Below are 17,521 nucleotides of genomic sequence, written 5' to 3' on the forward strand. Positions count from 1 at the left end.
GCAGAAATCACAGGTAAATATATATTGCAGGTGGTGTGGGGGGGAATGTTGTTGCCTCTTAACACTGCATTCTCCACATGACCCTGGTGAACTTCTTCAGCTCTTCTCCCCCACCACCAGCTCCTGACCTAGGAGAGGACACCTTCTCACAGAAGCAGGCCTCTCTGTCAGCCAGCCACAGAACAGTTTTCTTCAGCTTTTTCTCCAACCAGCCATCCTGTTTATAAAGGGTGTGGCCCCAGAGGATCCAATGGGGTGTGTGATTTGGAGTTCAGGAATGCAAGTAGGATCAAGCACACTTTTCAGTGCCACAGCTCCATTTTGTATAGCCTCTCAAAGCCAGCATTCCTTTCTTCCTTTCCTTTCCTCCTTTCTTTCTTTCTTTCTTTCTTTCTTTCTTTCTTTCTTTCTTTCTTTCTTTCCAGGATATGATGCCAAGGATTTATTGCATGCATTTGCATTTAATGTCTAGTTCAGACCTAAGATTAAGAGAGCACAGATGAGAGGCATATTTCTTCCAGGGTTATCATGAATGATTGTAAGAATGAGCATCTACTGAAATCTCACAAACTTTGAAGGATGCAAAAATGCTTCCTTGTGCATCTTTGATGGTCCAAAGGAGCTCAGTGAAGCAACACTACATCATGGAGAAGTTGGGAACATAGAAAGCTGCATCCTACTGTGAAAAATGATGTGCTCACCTAGCTCAGTTCTGTCTCCTTTGAGTGGCAGTGGCTTTCTCAGACAGAGTTCTTCCACTTAACCTGTTACCCGATGGTTTGAGAAGATGCTTGGGTTTGAACCTGGGACCTTCTGTATGTCAAAGCATGTCTGCTTTGCCACTGAGTTAAGATCCCCATCCATTAAGCTTTCATAAGGAGGTCGTAGGCATGCTCCTGAGAAATGCAACGGCCATCTTCCATGCAAAGGGAGCCTACTTCCACCTGCATGCTGATATAGCTTCCAGTGGAGAGTTAAACCACTGAACTTAAGCTCAAAGTTAAACCACTGAACTTAAACTGTGGGGATTGCCAATGGGGAAAAGCAGTTGTGGCCCTCTACCCCTCCGCTCCTTGGCTTAATGCCTATTATGGTATGGTGGCCAGGACTGTTCCTTCTCCTTCTCCTTGCCATCTTCCTCTTTTTATCCGCCCAGCAGCAACAGGACCCACACCAGTAATCAGATATGGAGGCCCGTCTATGGTGGCTCCTTGCCTGAGTGTTTTCAGGTGTCTGACCTAGAAAATGCTGGTCTAAATGGAAAATGTGATGAGGGAGATGAAGAGTAGCAAAGAAAACTATCACAGTGTGTGTGTGTGTGTTTTAAAAATAAACAAATAAACAAAAGCCTATGTGGGAAAAGTAAGACTTTTCAATGAAGGAATTGCAAATGGTTGTGGAAGGCAAGTAGTACAGCTGCAATTTCTGACCAGGTTCAAAAAGAAACATAAAGGGCCCTTTAACAGGTTAGCACTTTCCCTATTAAACTAGCAGACACTTTTACAGTAGGTTTAATGGATAATCTCAACTGGAATTCCTTCTGGGAGCTACGGAGAACGCTATTAGTATGTTAATCAGTGTTGCAGAGTAAATTGGTTGTAAAATTGGGATAGACAAGAAAAGTACAATGTCAGGAAGCCTTTTTTAAAAAATAAAATATATAATACTAGGAGGTTCGGTTTCCTTTTGTTAGGTTGTATGTATCCCCAACTGACAATTGCAGCCGCATAGCTATTAAACTCACAAGGGGCTTTATAACTAAATTACTATGTGAGTCTAGAAGCTCTTAAGAGTAAGATATTATGGTCACTCACTTTAATACACAGCTGGAAGAAAATGTGTTGGTAGGCCAAGAAAGTAGAATAGAATGACCATGAAAATTTCGCTATGTGTCCCAACTCTTATATTTGGATATGCAGTCTTGTTAGTTTGGTGGCTTCAAAGAATACAAAGCAACCAGCATCACCACACAAACACAATACAATGATTCCCTTTATTTGGCCATTTTGAGTAAGCATGCCAAGTAAATTTGGACTTGTGGATTACCATACCCAAAAGATTGGGAATCACTGGTCTAGAGGATAGCAGTTTCTTTACCAGACTGATACTTCCAAACTTCTATTTTTCAAGCTTTCTCCTTTCAAAGTAATAATAGCTGTCTTCAGATGTTTTGTCTGAATGCACCTAGAGGAGTGAGTATCATAGAATCGTACAGTTGGAAGGGACTCAAGGTTCACCTAGTCCAACCCCCGGCAATGCAGGAATCTCAGCTAAAGCATCCATGGCAGATGGACATCCAACCTCTGCTTTAAAACCTCCAAGGAAACAGAGTCCACAACCTTCTGAGGGAGACTATTCCACTGTCCAATAGCTCTTACTGTCACAAAGTTTTCGGAATCTCTTTTCTTGCAATCTGAAGTTATTGTTTCGAGCCCTACCCTCCAGAGCAGGAGAAAACAAGCTTGTTCCGCCTTCCATGTGACAGCCCTTAAGATATAAGGCTATTATATCTCCTTTTAGTCTCCTCTTTTCCAGGCTAAACATACCCAAGTCCTTCAAGCACTCCTCACAAGGGCTTGGCTTCCAGACCCTTGATCATCTTGGTTGCCTTCCTCTGCACATGTTCCCACTTGTCGACATCCTTAAATTGTGGTGCCCAGAATTGGACACAATATTCCAGGTGTGGTCTGACCAAGGCAGAATAGAGTGGTATTATTACTTCCATTGATCTGAACACGATACTTCTGTTGATGCAACCAATAATAGTGTAGGAGTAGGATCATGCCCATGACTTCCATGCACCATGTTAGCTAGTGCAGGCATGGGGGGCCTTTGGTCCTCCTGATGTTGTTGAACTTCAACTCCCATCATCCCTGTGCCTTGACCATGCTAGCTGGGGCTGTTGGGAGTAGTAGTTCAGCAACATCTGGTAGTAGTTCAGGAACATCTGGAGGACCAAAGCTTCCTCAAATTTGAACTAGTTTCCCTCAAATTTCCTCAAATTTGAACTAGTAGAGCTGGAACAGGAGAGCCTTGGATTAAAGCTTGTTTTCAGCACAACTAGTGCAGCATGTAATTTTTTCAAAGCTAGGAACATGGCCTTTGTGACCTGAGCAAGCGCGTTCACACAGTCCATACACAACGTGACAAGTTCTCTTTGATTAATATTGATAGATTTCCTCCCCTGTTAAATTTAAGAGCAGAAATCATTGAAGTGTCTATTAAATACTGTTAGATTAAAATGAAATTATAGCAGAAATACATATGACAAGCCTATGTAAATTTAATAGATTCACTGATCTCTACAGTATTTGTAATGAATACCAAATTAATTCAGACAGTAACACAATATTTTTTTTAAGGGAAAGCTATAAAATTATAATACAGTATTAGGCAGAATTTATGTTACTATCTGGAAAAGATTTGAAAAATGAACGGCAGCGAGTTAACAGCACAGTAGGTCTCAGCCTTTGATTTCAGATATTTCTAAATTAGGATGATAAACTAGTTCCTTCTGGAACAGTCACTCACTATGTAAGTCAAGCTACACAAAATCAGGGAAATGAAGAAAAACGTATCTGCAGCCATCAAGTATTTAAACAGTTATAATAAAATTGAAGTGGTATCTTTTTATAAAAATTCACATTCGATATTTCAGATATTGATCTGAGGAGAATAATCCATTCCCCTTGGGCCACCCTGGAACAACAAAGTTGGAAGGCGTTTTCTTTGTGTTTCAACTACATCTGAGTTATGCATCCTTGAGCTTTTTCTGTTTGTGTATCTGGGTTGTGGTTCACACCTATAGGAAAACATGTCATGAAAGCCTGGCACTACCATTAGGCAGCAGTTTCAAGCAGCAGGTGCTGCAGGGCGTGGCAGGCTGGTGTGAGCCACACGGACTGCAGCTCCTCTGACCTTTGCAAAGAACCTTTTGAAAGTGGTGGGACTTTCACAAGCAGTTCTGAGAGATGGCAATTGGGTTTGTTGTTCAAGAACCCGCGCCAAAAATCCCACTTACACCTAGGGGAATGCCTAAAGTGGAAATTTTGTTCTTGGCCAACAAATTTCTTGGTAGAGCATATATATTAACCAGGTACCATGCAATCCTGCAGTCCCTCAGAGGGCATCCCAGGGCCCAGAGGAAGCGCTAGAACAGTTAGGATCGTCCTACTCGCGTGTAGGACCCTGGCAGAGACACATGCCCAACTGGCATGTTCTCTCCCTCCTGGTTCGGGAGCTTCAAAAGCTTTCTCCAGCCTGAGCACCACAGCGACTGATACCAAGAGGCACCAGCACACTTACTAAACCTGCAGAGTTTTAGCGGTTAGTGTAACAAACTCAGTAGCACAGCATTTTGGCTAATCTACTTTATTTACATATAATACACTCGGAGCATTCTGACTCAGCTCCTTCCTATTTCTCATCAGACAGCAAAGAGAGAAAGAACAAAGGACAATAGTCCCACATCACGGAACACAGTAATACCAAAACATCCTGTTTCTGTCACTTCCCACACTGTGGAATGAAAACATACACCGTCACGTGATAGACAACAATCCCATGATTGCAGACACGGAGCAAGAATGCTAACAAGAACTGGAATGAGAGAGTGGAATGAGAGAGTCCACTTCTGATGTTGGATTTCCTATCCCTGTTACCTGAAGGGCAGTGGACTGTATTCTGCCCCCCACCCTACTCATCCCCAGCCTTAGGATGGTAGCCTTTTGGTGTTATATGTGGAAATAAAATCAGAATGTATAGATAATTCAAGAATACAAAAACCTTTAACCAATGTTGGGGCCTATAATTTCCTATTGCAGTACCTAGTCTGCTGATAACAAATGCAGTAATTATTAGAAACCCCACAATAGCTATAATGAGAAACCATCCTTGAAAAGATAATATTATCTTTTTTCTGATGATAGACCTTTCCTTCACTTCACTTCACCTCTAACATTTGCTACTGATCAGGAAGAAAATCAAGTACTTACATTTGTGCTTGTGTTTGATTAGCCTCTGTAGTGGAAGGCCATTAAGATATAGCAGCTACTATATTTGATCTTTCAAGAATTGTACTGATACTTAGAGGGTTTTGTACCATGAAGATTTTGGGGGGCGGTGGTGTGTGAACTGGTGACATTGTGGATGCTCTCTGATTAAAGCTACCTGTAGGTTTCCTAATTCTTTCCCAACAGTCATTTCCAAGAATGTGAAATTTTCTGTGCTCTCAAAGATAAACATTTATCCTGATAGTAGTGCCTGAATATTCTGAACAGTACAAAACTCAAACTATTTTTTAATGAACCCTGTGGCTTTCTGCACATGACAGTTTGAATCCACATCCAGATAACTGCATGAGGAAGGGAATGACTGGAAGGTGACTTAGATGTCCCAAAAAGTCTCACCCAAAAGTTCTGGGGATCTTGATGAACAAGGTGGACTGTGGTGCAAGGGTATGAGATGGAAGGATTTCAGAAAAGTAGGCAGAGACACCTTCTCTGAGGTGAACATCTGTAGCTGGGACCTGGCAGATGGGCTTGATAGTGGAGGGTAGCACCACAGGCAGGCCCCAGTCTCCAGTACTCACTGTAGCACAAGAGGAAGGCATGAAGGTTGGGTGCCTTTGCAGCCTTTGATGTTCCCATGTCCATGTCTTCACCTCCCTACCTTTAAGCTCACTACTTTTTCTCTTGCTTGCTTCTGGCTCTTCCATCCCCTGAATGTCTGGGTTTCTTTCCTGCCTGACACAAGCTACATTGCCACAGAAACAGCAGAGTCTCAAGAATCTTACTGCTTAAGCAAACTGTTTAAAGTTATTTGTGAAGTCCATTCAGAATTGGGGGCAGAATTTTAAAGGGCAGGTTTAGCACAAAGTGATATTATGAATTGTGAAATTTATATACCGTATGTTTGTAGCAAAACATCTAAGTGGGTTACAAGAAATATTAAATTATTCAATAAAAACCAGTTAGAAATAATTAAAATTAGCAACATGATGATCAATCACTCAAGATGCTCTTTCATCTAATCTAATCATATGCGGCCGCCTCCCTATTCCAGATGGGATCATACATGATTACTTCTCAATAGCACTTTGATCTCTGCCCAGATCACTGGTATTACAGATTGTTTACTCTTAGAAGCAATTGACTATGCCTGTTATACAGTATTGATGTTATTACTACAGATATCCTGAGATATGAGGTGGGACAGTAGCTATGGGGTTGAGCATCTGCACTGCACAGAAGGTCCCATGTTCAACTCCTTGTATCTCCAAGTAGGGCTGGAATGCCAGAAATCCTAGACAGCTCTTAGTCGGTGTAGACCAGGGTTTCCCAAACTTGGGCCCAGCTGTTTTGGGACTACAGTTCCCATCATTCCTGACCACTGGTCTTGCTAGCTAGGCATGATGGGAGTTGTAGTCCAAAAAAAGGTGGAGACCCAAGTTTAGGTGTAGACAATACTGAGATGGATGGGCCAATGATCTGACTCAGCATAAGGCAGCATCCCAGATTCCATATGTATTTGCTCTTAAAAAAAAATGTGAATGTAACATACAATCTTTAAAACTGCTTTTAAGTGAAATATACTATAGTACAGTGGTGCCTCCCAAGACGAAAAGAATCCGTTCCGTGAGTCTCTTCGTCTAGCGGTTTTTTCGTCTTGCGAAGCAAGCCCATTAGAGGATTAGCGGATTAGCGCTATTAGCAGTTTAGCGGCTATTAGCGGCTATTAAAGGCTTAAGGGATTAGCGGATTAGCTGCTAAAAGGCTATTAGCAGCTTAGTGCCTTAGAAAAAGGGGTGGGGAGCGAACCCCCCCCCCCAGGAATCGCAAGACATTTTCGTCTTGCGAAGCAAGCCCATAGAGAAATTCGTCCTGTGAAGCACCTCCAAAACAGAAAACCCTTTCGTCTAGCGGGTTTTCCGTCTTGCGAGGCATTCGTCTTGCGGGGCACCACCGTATGTAATTATATTGTAATTAACAACCTTCCTCATAAATGCTTATGAATTCATATATCCAGTCATGAACATAAGAGGGGATATGATGAAAAAAGACAGATTCTTTAAGGGCTTACTGAGGTTAATGCCACTATACCAGCGGAAGTAGTGTGTAAAAAGAAAAGGGAAAAAGGAAAGAGAACCAATGGTTTGCAGTATTTCTCAGTACATGATGACTGAATTGTTCTAAGTACTCTGAGGGAAGCGGGTGCCCAAGATCTCATTAACATTTGAATTGGGCTCCCCAGCTCCCTAAGGACCTTTAGAACAAGCTAGCAGATGTAAAAACAAAACATTGGGAAAATGGAAATAGCAACTTCAAGTTCTAAAAGGGGGAAACAATATACTGGAACATATTGTGTGAGAGAGTGATAACAGTGCACTTCATTTCGCATGATTATGGTTTCATTTGTCCTGGAGACCCATGAAGAGCACATCTTGGAAGCTTGGAAGTTGGCTTTCTTGACGTCATGTTATTAAATGATGTCACCAGAACCCACCTGAGAGACTTGGAACATTTCCCTCGACCTGCAACACCCTGACATAACTTGGAGAGTCAAAGATTTGGCCATTTGGGCAGTTCAGAGTGAAATTCCAAGTTGGAAACGAAGCCAGGTAAGTGGAAGATGGAGCCTGGAGGACATCCATCTGACCACGACCCTAAAGCCAAGCTTGATCAATGGAAAGGCCATGGCAGGTGGACCAGAAGGAGAACTGATTCTGACAGGCTCTGCTTTCACAAATGCTGTCAGTATCCTTGCCTGGAAATATTGAACGCTCCTTTCAATTGATTTATTTTTTTAATGGCCCTACCTGGTTTTCAGATGGTACCAGTCAGGAAGAGCAGAAAAAGGAGCTGAAGAAGGCAAACCACAGTCGAGGCCAGCTCAGCAGGAGCTGCTAGCGAATGTTCGATGTTGCTTGATGCTGTGTATGAAAACGACAGGGATGACGTTTAAAATTTTAATCTCTCGGTTGTTTCCCTCTCCCTGCTTTCCACGTCGCCCTCTGCTTCTCCTCTCCAAGGAGGTTAAGGGTTGCTATATATTTTAACACACAAGAATATTTTATTCATACGCCAGTGGTTCCAACTGCAAGCTCCTCTGCTAACATGAATATGGAGAGAGTTGCTGAAGAATAGAGGAGAAAACTCAGCAAACCTCACCATCGCTCCTTACCTTGAGAGACTGGATAAAGATTTTTTTGCAGAACGTGACATAATATTTCATTATTAGAAAGTATGCCGTATAAAGCAATCCTGCTCCCCCTCAAAATGGTCTTGGGGATATCCATAATCTTCAGAGAAAAACAGCTGCACTTAGTGAAGATTTGCAATGAAATGGAATTATATAGTTGACACACAGGGCCAATTCGTGTGTAAGCTTTTTGTTGTTCTTGTTCTTGTGCTAAAGCATATCTTACAATGTATAAGAAGAGAAAACTGCCACATCGTTCTGAGGAATATTGTTTGCGTTGCTCTGCAGTCAGTATGCTTGCCTCAGCTATTTAGATATTCTTATCTGCTATTTGACACGTTGAAATTGAGAAATAAGGCTCAGCCCTTTGCTTGCATGCTAAAGATTGAAGGCAGCAATATTTTCTTAGTGCTGCTGCTTTTATACCTTCATTGTACGTAGAATCAGAGAACTGTACAATTGGGAGGGATATCAAGGGTTGTCTAGCCCAACCCCCTGCACTGCAGGGACCGCCTGACGGGTGGCCATCAAACCTTTACATGAAAACCTCCAATGAAGGGGAGTCCATCACCTTTTGAGGTAGTCCTTTCTTCTGACCAGCTGCTCTTGCCTTCAGAAAGTTCTTCCTAATGTTTAACAGGAATCTCATTCCTTGTAATTTGAAGCCATGGGTTTGGGCCCTATCATCTGGAGCAGCAGGGAAAAAAAACCCCATGATTTAGAAAGACGCCAGGTCCCTGTTTTGAGGGGCTTACAATCGCTAGTTCAACACAAGGGAGACAGTGAAAGAAAGAGAATTGAATGTAGGCAGGTATAAATGTAAGGAAAGTTGTGCTGAATTCAGATACTTGTGATCACTGGAATGGGCTGCATGGGTTTACGGAAACTTGGATTTTACAGTGTTATACAGTGTTCAGGGAAGTTTTTAATGTGTGAGATTTCAATGCATTTTTAATCTTTGTTGGAAGCCACCCAGAGTGGCTGGGGAAACCCAGCCAGATGGGTGGGGTACAAATAAATTACTATGATGATGATGATGATGATTAGACAGGGAGTTGCTTAGAGCCATCATCATTATCATCAAGTTCACAGAAGGCAGGTGAGCAATCATTTCCTGTCACCTGCAGCAACCAGTAGTCCCAATAAGCTTCTCCAGCTGGTTGGGCTGCTCATTGGAATAATGTGGGGTTGGGTGCAGAGATCAGCTGAGAAGAAAGACAATTGCCCCAGGTACAGGCAGAGGCTCACCAATTTTTTTCCTTCCACAGTAACTTCCTGCACCCTAACGTTGCTCAAGAAACTTCACAACCCACATTTTGGGAGCCCAGAGGAAAGGATGGTACTTTTTCCACTCCATAAACTTCCTTTAGTGAGCTAATTTAGGATATAAGAATGTGCTTCAGTGTTTCTCCTGAAATTACATCAGCAGACAGGACACTGTTGTAATGACACTGGCCTAGGCTGCTCTAGTCACCGTGACAGCCATTCATCAAGATCTAAGTTCTTGTGATGAAAGAGCTGTTCAGTCCTCATTTTATTTCAGGCTAGCATCCATGTACTTGCTCCTTCCTTCTTCCTTCCTTCCTTCCTTCCTTCCTTCCTTCCTTCCTTCCTAATGCTGATCTCCTCTTTAATGGACGGGGGACACTAGAATTCATATACAGGGACTTGCTTGATCCCAGAGAATCTCCCTGAGTGCTAAGTGTCCATCCCAGTGCATTTTTCCACTCACTTGCCATGCTAGTTTGTTAGGCAAGATTACTCCTAAGGATGACAATGGATTAGACAGATCACGAGTGCTGCTCCCAAACATTGTCGGGTGAGATCCGGGGTTAGCCATGTCCAGAGCTGACCCACTTGCGTATTTATTCTCTCTTTCCCTTTCTCCCAAAGGAGCCCAGGGAACAACAAAGCAGTAAAAGCAATACAATTAACATAAAAAGATGCAAATAACCCTTCTGCCTCAGGCCAGTGGCCCATCTAGTCTAGCATCCTGTTCTCACAGTAGTCACCCAGATGCCCATGGAAAGCCTGCAAGCAGGAACGGAGAGCATCATTACTCTCCCCTCCTGCAGCAACTGGTATTCAACTGCATTATTATTTTATTTCATTTATTATTTTCAGTTTTATACATTTCGATAATTTTACAATCATTTTAACAATTCAAAACTTGACTTCCTTCCCCCTCTGTCTGCGGTTTCTTAAATTTATTTTTTAAATATTTTCTGCATAGCCAAATTAACTTAAGTATCAACTGTAAGTATCTCACACTGTATACACAGCTGGTTTTGTAAAACGTCTTTGTCACCCGGTATAAACCAGCTATGACCGTTCTTACCCCTGCCCCTACAAGACTGAAACCCTTTGCCCACGGCTCTATATATCGGTGCTGTATTATGCAGTTGTGCTTGCAAAGTGTTGAGGGGTGTGTGTGTGTGTATGTGTGTGTCGGAATCACATTAGTGCATGGAATACTAGCTAGTGCCCTGATAAATGTTTATTTGGCACCGTGCTCATACTGTTATGCACAAGTGGCTAGAATTAAAATAATAATTTCGAGTTGATTTCATGCTTCTGTAGCTTAATGGTCTCTGATGTTTTTAGCAGATCCATTATACATATTTAAATATAAAAAAGATGTACTGCAGAAAAGCAGCTTCTGAATAAACTAGTGGCCAAATTTACTTCAGGATGAAATTGAAAAGAAAATTGGAAATATGACTTTTAGAAGGCTTTACTACCATATCTTTTTCTGGGTAATTTGACACCAACATATTCATAATAATCAGTGATGTACTGAGGACAATTTTCTGCTTGTCTCTACACTAACCTGACACCTCCAGCTTCCCTTTTAAGTGCAGTCAAATGTAATTAGAAAACAGCTTGAGGCTTGATTAAAATGTCATATTTTATGAATTTGTGGTATTCTCTGCCCCTTTGTTCCAGTCTTAGCCACTAGCTCCACTTGATCTGTCAAAGTATAATGTTTTTATTAGAAATGTAGGGGGAAATATAGTTTGATTTGTGTGCTTCCCCCTTCCCCCCCATCCCCCACTTGCTGCTTGGAAGCAACTAAATGTTTTCGCACAACAAGGGGTGGTGGTGTTGACACTTTTATGCTTATAGCTCTGGATAGGGGGAGAAAAACCCTGACAATTTTGAGTGCTGTTCTTAAAAGCATGTTCCTTTCACAAGTGACATGGTGATGTTATGAAAAGGTGACTGGCTGTCAATGACAGGGAGGCAGCGTCAGTGGAAAGGCTTCTGACCAGAACTCAACAGGAACTTCCCCGTTATGGAAAGACAAGCAAGGATGTCTGACAGAAGCAAGCTCGGCTACGGCTGTCTGTTGCATCACTGCTGTTTACGACTCCATTTTCATTGCCCTCTGGATTTTATAGAGGTTCTTCTCTAAATGTTTGTTCATTATTTTATTAGGGATTCAGGCTAAGGTTGTAAAGCAAGAAGCTGTGTTTCAGTGGTTTCATCTTCTATTAGAGTCATCCGGGAGCTGCGTGATTGTAAACTTACACAGTTTTGTGGGAATGTAATATCAGTTTCAGGACCTTATCAGCCAAATGGTAGGAAACAACAACTCTGAGTTCTGTCTGTTTCCGGGAAGATGGTGCAGCCATTTTCTCAGTAAAGTGGAATCATTTCTCCCCATAGCCTTACAACTTTATTGACTGGTTGATTTTGTTACTTTATTTATTTATTTATTCAATTTCCACCCCACCCTTCCTCCCAAAGGAGACCACAGCAGCAAACAACAAGCGATTAAAACATATTAAAAGCAATTCCATTACAGAAAGGGAGAGATCTCACCTTAAAAGGCTTGTTGGATGAGGAAGTCGTTACAGAAAAGGCAATGGAGATGACATCTATGTAACAGAATTCCAAGGTGCCACAACACTAAAGACCTGATTCCTACATGATGCAGAACAGAACTTCTGATAAAATGGTACAAAAGGCCTCCACCTGCAGAGTGCAATGACCAAGAGGGTATATAAGGGATGAGATTATCTTTCAGCAATCCTTGTCCCAAGCTGTATAGGGTCTTCATACACCAAAACCAGCAGCTTGAACTTATCTCAGTAGCCAATTGGCAGCCAATGCAATTCTTTCAACAGTGGAGTAATGTGTTGGCAAACTACTTCAGGATCAGATTTAGCGTGGCACATAGGCTCCCTGAGAGTGAGCAGGCATCCCAGAAGGATTAATGGAAATGGGATACTGTGGTGTGTTTTTTTTGGAAGTTATGATATCTCTAACCTTGGAGGTTGCTATGCACTGCTGGGGTCATTATGATAGATTTTATGCAGTGCTTTCCCCCCTCTAAAAATATGTTTAGGGGTACTCTCACTTTAACTCAAGAAAATCACCATTTTATAGTTCAAATCAGGAAAAATAGATACAGTAAGTGGACAAAAGTACAAAGATTCACAAAATATTTAGGGGTGTGCCTGGCGTCCCCCCCCCCAGAAAAGAACACTGATTTTATGTATCTCAGTGATGTGGTCTCTGCACTTCTTGGTGTACAAAATTATTCTGCATTCATTTACAGTAATGGCATGTGGATGCGTACATACAATTATTCTACATACAGTTACCTCTCTTTTTTTAATTCTAATATGAAACTTCCACCCTTTTAACCCTTCCTTTCCTTATTTCAGTTGCTCTTTCCTGTACATTTTCCAGCTCTTTCAGGGAGAAAAATCCTGCAATGCATTGTCAAACAGATGGGCAGCCCCAATCACCTATTTGGTGCCTGGCACTCACTCACTCACCCACAATATGTGATCAGAGCTATTAAAGTTGAGAGTGCTGACTGTCTGTTTTGTACATGGATTCTCATGAGCAGCAGCAAGTGACCAGCCATTTACTAGACATGAAAACTCCAGGGATAAGAGTTCTCAAGCATCCCTCAGATCAAAGCTGAAGCAATTGAGGAAGCTTTAGTTTAAAGCTGGTTTGCCTGTTCAGGAGCTGTTTCCTCTGTCGGCTACCACACAGGTGCAAACAGTGACACCACCAGGCAGGACTATGGGGCAGTGTTGTGGGGCCTCATTCAGTAAAATAAACTAGAGAGCACCCAAACACATCAGGGATGGCTTGCTAGATTTTGAAGTAAGTGATTATAAGTGTCATTCATCGCTGACTGTGGCAAATGGGAGCTAGAAGTCCAAAATATCTGGAGGGCACCAAGTTGGGCAAGCCTGCTCTAGAGGCATATGGATATAGATATGAATTGATATCTAGACGGATAAATAAAATATTATTGAAGAACAGGTGGGAATTTGCCAAAGTACGATGACCTTCTCTGTGAATGTCGACCTGTGAGGCATTTTTCCTACTTCCATAAGTGGTTCCATCACATTACCATTCCCCCCGCCCCTTTTACCAATGGGCTTTGAGGTTATTTTTTCTATTCAACTTTCCTTGGTAATTTTGGCCTGGGTTTGCATGAAGCTTTGCAGTCAGTTATGAGTTCAAAAGTTCAACCCTTAAAATCCTGCCCTAAAATACTATTTAGAACAAGCGGCGAAGCATGTTCAGTTATTTTCCAAATGACTTGTCACTCTCCTGTTATCTTCCCTCACGTCACTAAGACATAACTTTCATCCATGTGCAAGGACAGCGGCAACTGGGGAAGCAACACACTTAAATGAATAGTTTTTTTCTTGGCAGATTTTGGTGCTGCTTTTTTGTTTGTTTGTTGCTTTTTAAAAAAATCATTTTTAGGGCACTCATGGCCTATGCTACATTTTCTTCTCTTGGCAAAGAATCCTCACTGAACAATCTCCTGCATATTTTGCACAAAAGTATCTGCTCATCTCTTGGGATCATTCTTTTCGTTCTTTAGCTTGGGATTTCTGCACAACCTGTTGATTTGTTTTATGAAGCTAACATGGGTGTTTCAATGCTTTTTTAAATATAAAATATATTACCATCATTTATTATTTTATTCATTCCTATACCACATATAAAAATACATCTATGCGGTGTGCAAAATCTCAAGTAAAAGCAAAAGAATGTAATAATGACATCAAAGCAAAATACATGCATAAAGAAGAAGTTGCAGAATGGGTCATCTGAGAAGAAAGGGCTGTGGAGGATATAAATTTGCCAGAGAGTGGGGCCCTCATTCTGTAGAGATGCAGAGCAGGAGGGGCTGGGCTGCCATAGGTGAAATACGGAATGAGAGCCTTTTGCAAAGACAATTGGTTGCATAACCTGCTGAATGTCTTCTGTTTGTTCTTTACCTAGGTGTTTGGCTGAGCTGGAAAGTTTAATTCATGTCATTGTAGCTTTGCTTGTTTCCACATATGACATAATTGCTAATTTGTTGTTTTTAGGCCTGTTTATACGATCTTGCAATTTTTAAAATATATTGCTGTTTTTCTCTGTTTATTTTTATTACCGTCTTCCTCACTCTGGGACTGAAACTATTCAGCGAGGAGTAAACAAACTAACAAATAAATGCCGTAAATCATTTTCCTCAGAAGCCTTGCTGAAATAACCATCTTAAGTCATTAGAGATGGTGCCAGCTTGATTTCATTAGGTGGCAAGTTCTGTAACCCAGATGCTACCACACTAAAAGCACATGTTCTATTTGAAGACACTCTGACACTGTTAAGCACCACCAGATTGTAATGAATGGGCAGAGGTATAAGGAATAAGTTTATGGGACCAACCCTAAATAATAAAATGCTCTTCCTTTGTTTGCTTTTTTTCATACTAATGGAATCAACCAACAGAACAGCATTTAGAAATGCCATGCTGAATCTGACCAGAAGTCCATCAAACCCAGCATACTGTTCTCAAAGTGGCCAACCAGATGTCTAGAGGAAGCCAGTAAGCTAGTAGTTATGGACAGGTTTATTCTCCATGAATTTGTAATGACTTTTAAAGCCATTGGATTTGGTGGTCATCATTGGATCTTGAAGTTCATCACTGTGTACTACGAGGAAGTGCCTCCTTTTGCCAGCCCTGATTCTGCCAGCATTCAGCTTTATTGGATGGCCCCAGAGTCTTGTATTATGAGTATTGCATTGACATTTTTAAAAAAAGAACTGGTCCCCTCTCCATTGCTCCTTTTAAATTGTTACATTTTAGGGTTGTTTTAAATTTGGTATGTTAAGGCAGGCTAGAAATCCATCATTATTAATGATGGTGATCATCATCATCTTTGAAATCCCTTAACTGGAGATGCCAGGAATTGAACTGGGGACTTTCTGCATGTAAAGCAGGTACTCTATGATCTCTCCTGTAATGCTACTATTGGCATTGCAAATAGCATCTAACAACTGCCATTTAGCACTCAGTAAAACTGGAAGGACAGATCGTGAAGCTGAGGCTCCAGTACTTTGGCCACCTCATGAGAAGAGAAGACTCCCTGGAAAAGACCCTGATGTTGGGAAAGATGGAGGGCACAAGGAGAAGGGGACGACAGAGGACAAGATGGTTGGACAGTGTTCTCGAAGCTACCAGCATGAGTTTGACCAAATTGCGGTAGGCAGTAGAAGACAGGAGTGCCTGTCATGCTCCGGTCGGTGGGGTCATGAAGAGTTGGGCACGACTAAACGACTAAACAACAACAAAACAAAGAACAAAAGCCATTCCTCTCTGCGGGCCCTGTTCTACAACAATCTACGACGTGTCCATTTCTGAAAACAAAACAAAATGCCTTGGGAATGTGCAGGGATCATGGCTTGGCTGCATCCATGTGGTGTGCCTTTGGTGAGAATCAGCCCTTTCACATTGGGGCTGTAATATACAGCTGCTATCCCATGATTGTGATAATTCCCCATCCAATTCCAGCTGCCATGATGCTGCAGATCTTAGGAGTCATATTGTGGAAACGTTCAGGGAGGCAGGAGAGGATATATTGCTTAATGATTTCCTTCCTAACTTGCGTTAGGAAGTTCTATATCTTAGCAGAGTAACATTCCCCTTTAAAGGCACAGCGGTTTGCTTGTTGCAGGCTCATCTGAGCCTCTCAATATAAGATTCCTGGTAAGATCTCTTCTTGGCCCTCTTAAAAAGGATAGAAATGACAGTCTTATTAAAGTCAATGTAAAAGTAGTTTCCTCACCATTATTCAGTTCACAGTTGGATCCCTGAAGGCAGACTTAGGTTACAAAACTATAAACGCATGTGGAACTATCCCATAAGGGAGTTAGTTCCTAAGTGACTGCAGACAGGCAGTCACTTCTCCTCATACACGGAAAAGCAAAATGGAGGAGAGAGCAAAGGAAGGAGCTGTGCTCCCTTGCCCAGGTTAGGCCTCTCACACACATGCCTCAAGTCACATGCAGAGGAAGTTTGTCAAAGCTCAGGAGGAAACAGGAAGTTAGACTGCATACAAAGCATCCACTAGCATGTCCATTCTAAGAATGTTGTACTTGACTGCTATGTGTTTCACATCCCACACGTATGTGCATCTTCCACATGGAGGCAATCATTTATACCATCACATCAAACCAATGGTGGTCCCGTGCATCCTATACATTGGCACAGGGCAGCCATAGGCAAACTCGGCCCTCCAGATGTTTTGGAACTACAACTCCCATCTTCCCCGACCACTGGTCCTGTTAGCTAGGGATGATGGGAGTTGTAGTCCCAAAACATCTGGAGAGCCGAGTTTGCCTATGCCTGGCATAGGGGTCCTTGGTTGTCATGTGGGGAAAGGCTCAGGGAGCCGTAAGGAAAGAGAGTCTTTCATACCTTGAAACAGATGCCTTTCTTAACTTGAGGCATTTCTCTTTACATGCAACAAGAAGTCACCGTTTTGATGGGATGGAAGAAACAGCACTCTGATTTATTTTCTAAATTACTATCTGTATGGGTAATGCAATAATGCAGTGCCTAGAGAGGGAAGACAGACTGTGGTATGCAATCGCATCCTGATCTTTGCAAAGTATTCATAGTTCCAGCACCCAAGAGACAGAGAGTGTGAGGTTTATTTTACTAAATCAAGCAGCGACAGCATCAGAGCCCTCCCACACAGAAGCTGATAGAGTGACAAATTTATGTTGGATTGACAACGGAAGAATACTTCCCAAACAATGAATGCTGTAACCAAGATAAAAGGAAAGGGCTGAAGTGAAAATACACCCACCTGTGAAAAATACTGATAAGAAAACCCCAGGTCTTAGACGTTTTCAGATGGCCGGGAAAGCTTGTAGTTAAAAAACCACACACATCACAACCCACACATGTAAGAGAAAAACAGAAGGAGTCCACCGAAAGTTAGTCACCATATGGGGTTGTTCAATTGAATAAATAGCGACAAACCAGCAGGTCTTCCGTTTCAGTTCT

General features: G+C 41.9%; 1 long non-coding RNA gene across 1 annotated transcript in view; it reads right to left on the bottom strand.

Annotated features, from left to right (window-relative positions):
- Positions 1 to 2,589: 2,589 nt before the first annotated feature.
- Positions 2,590 to 17,521, bottom strand: part of LOC310671185 — a 917,602-nt gene continuing 902,670 nt past the window's right edge. Inside the window, exon 3 of the long non-coding RNA XR_014507873.1 lies at positions 2,590 to 2,718. This is a non-coding gene — a long non-coding RNA (uncharacterized lncRNA). The remainder of the gene's footprint in view (positions 2,719 to 17,521) is intronic.

Source organism: Podarcis tiliguerta, assembly GCF_965153285.1.
Source record: "Podarcis tiliguerta genome assembly, chromosome: 2".
In the NCBI taxonomy this organism is placed as follows: domain Eukaryota; kingdom Metazoa; phylum Chordata; class Lepidosauria; order Squamata; family Lacertidae; genus Podarcis; species Podarcis tiliguerta.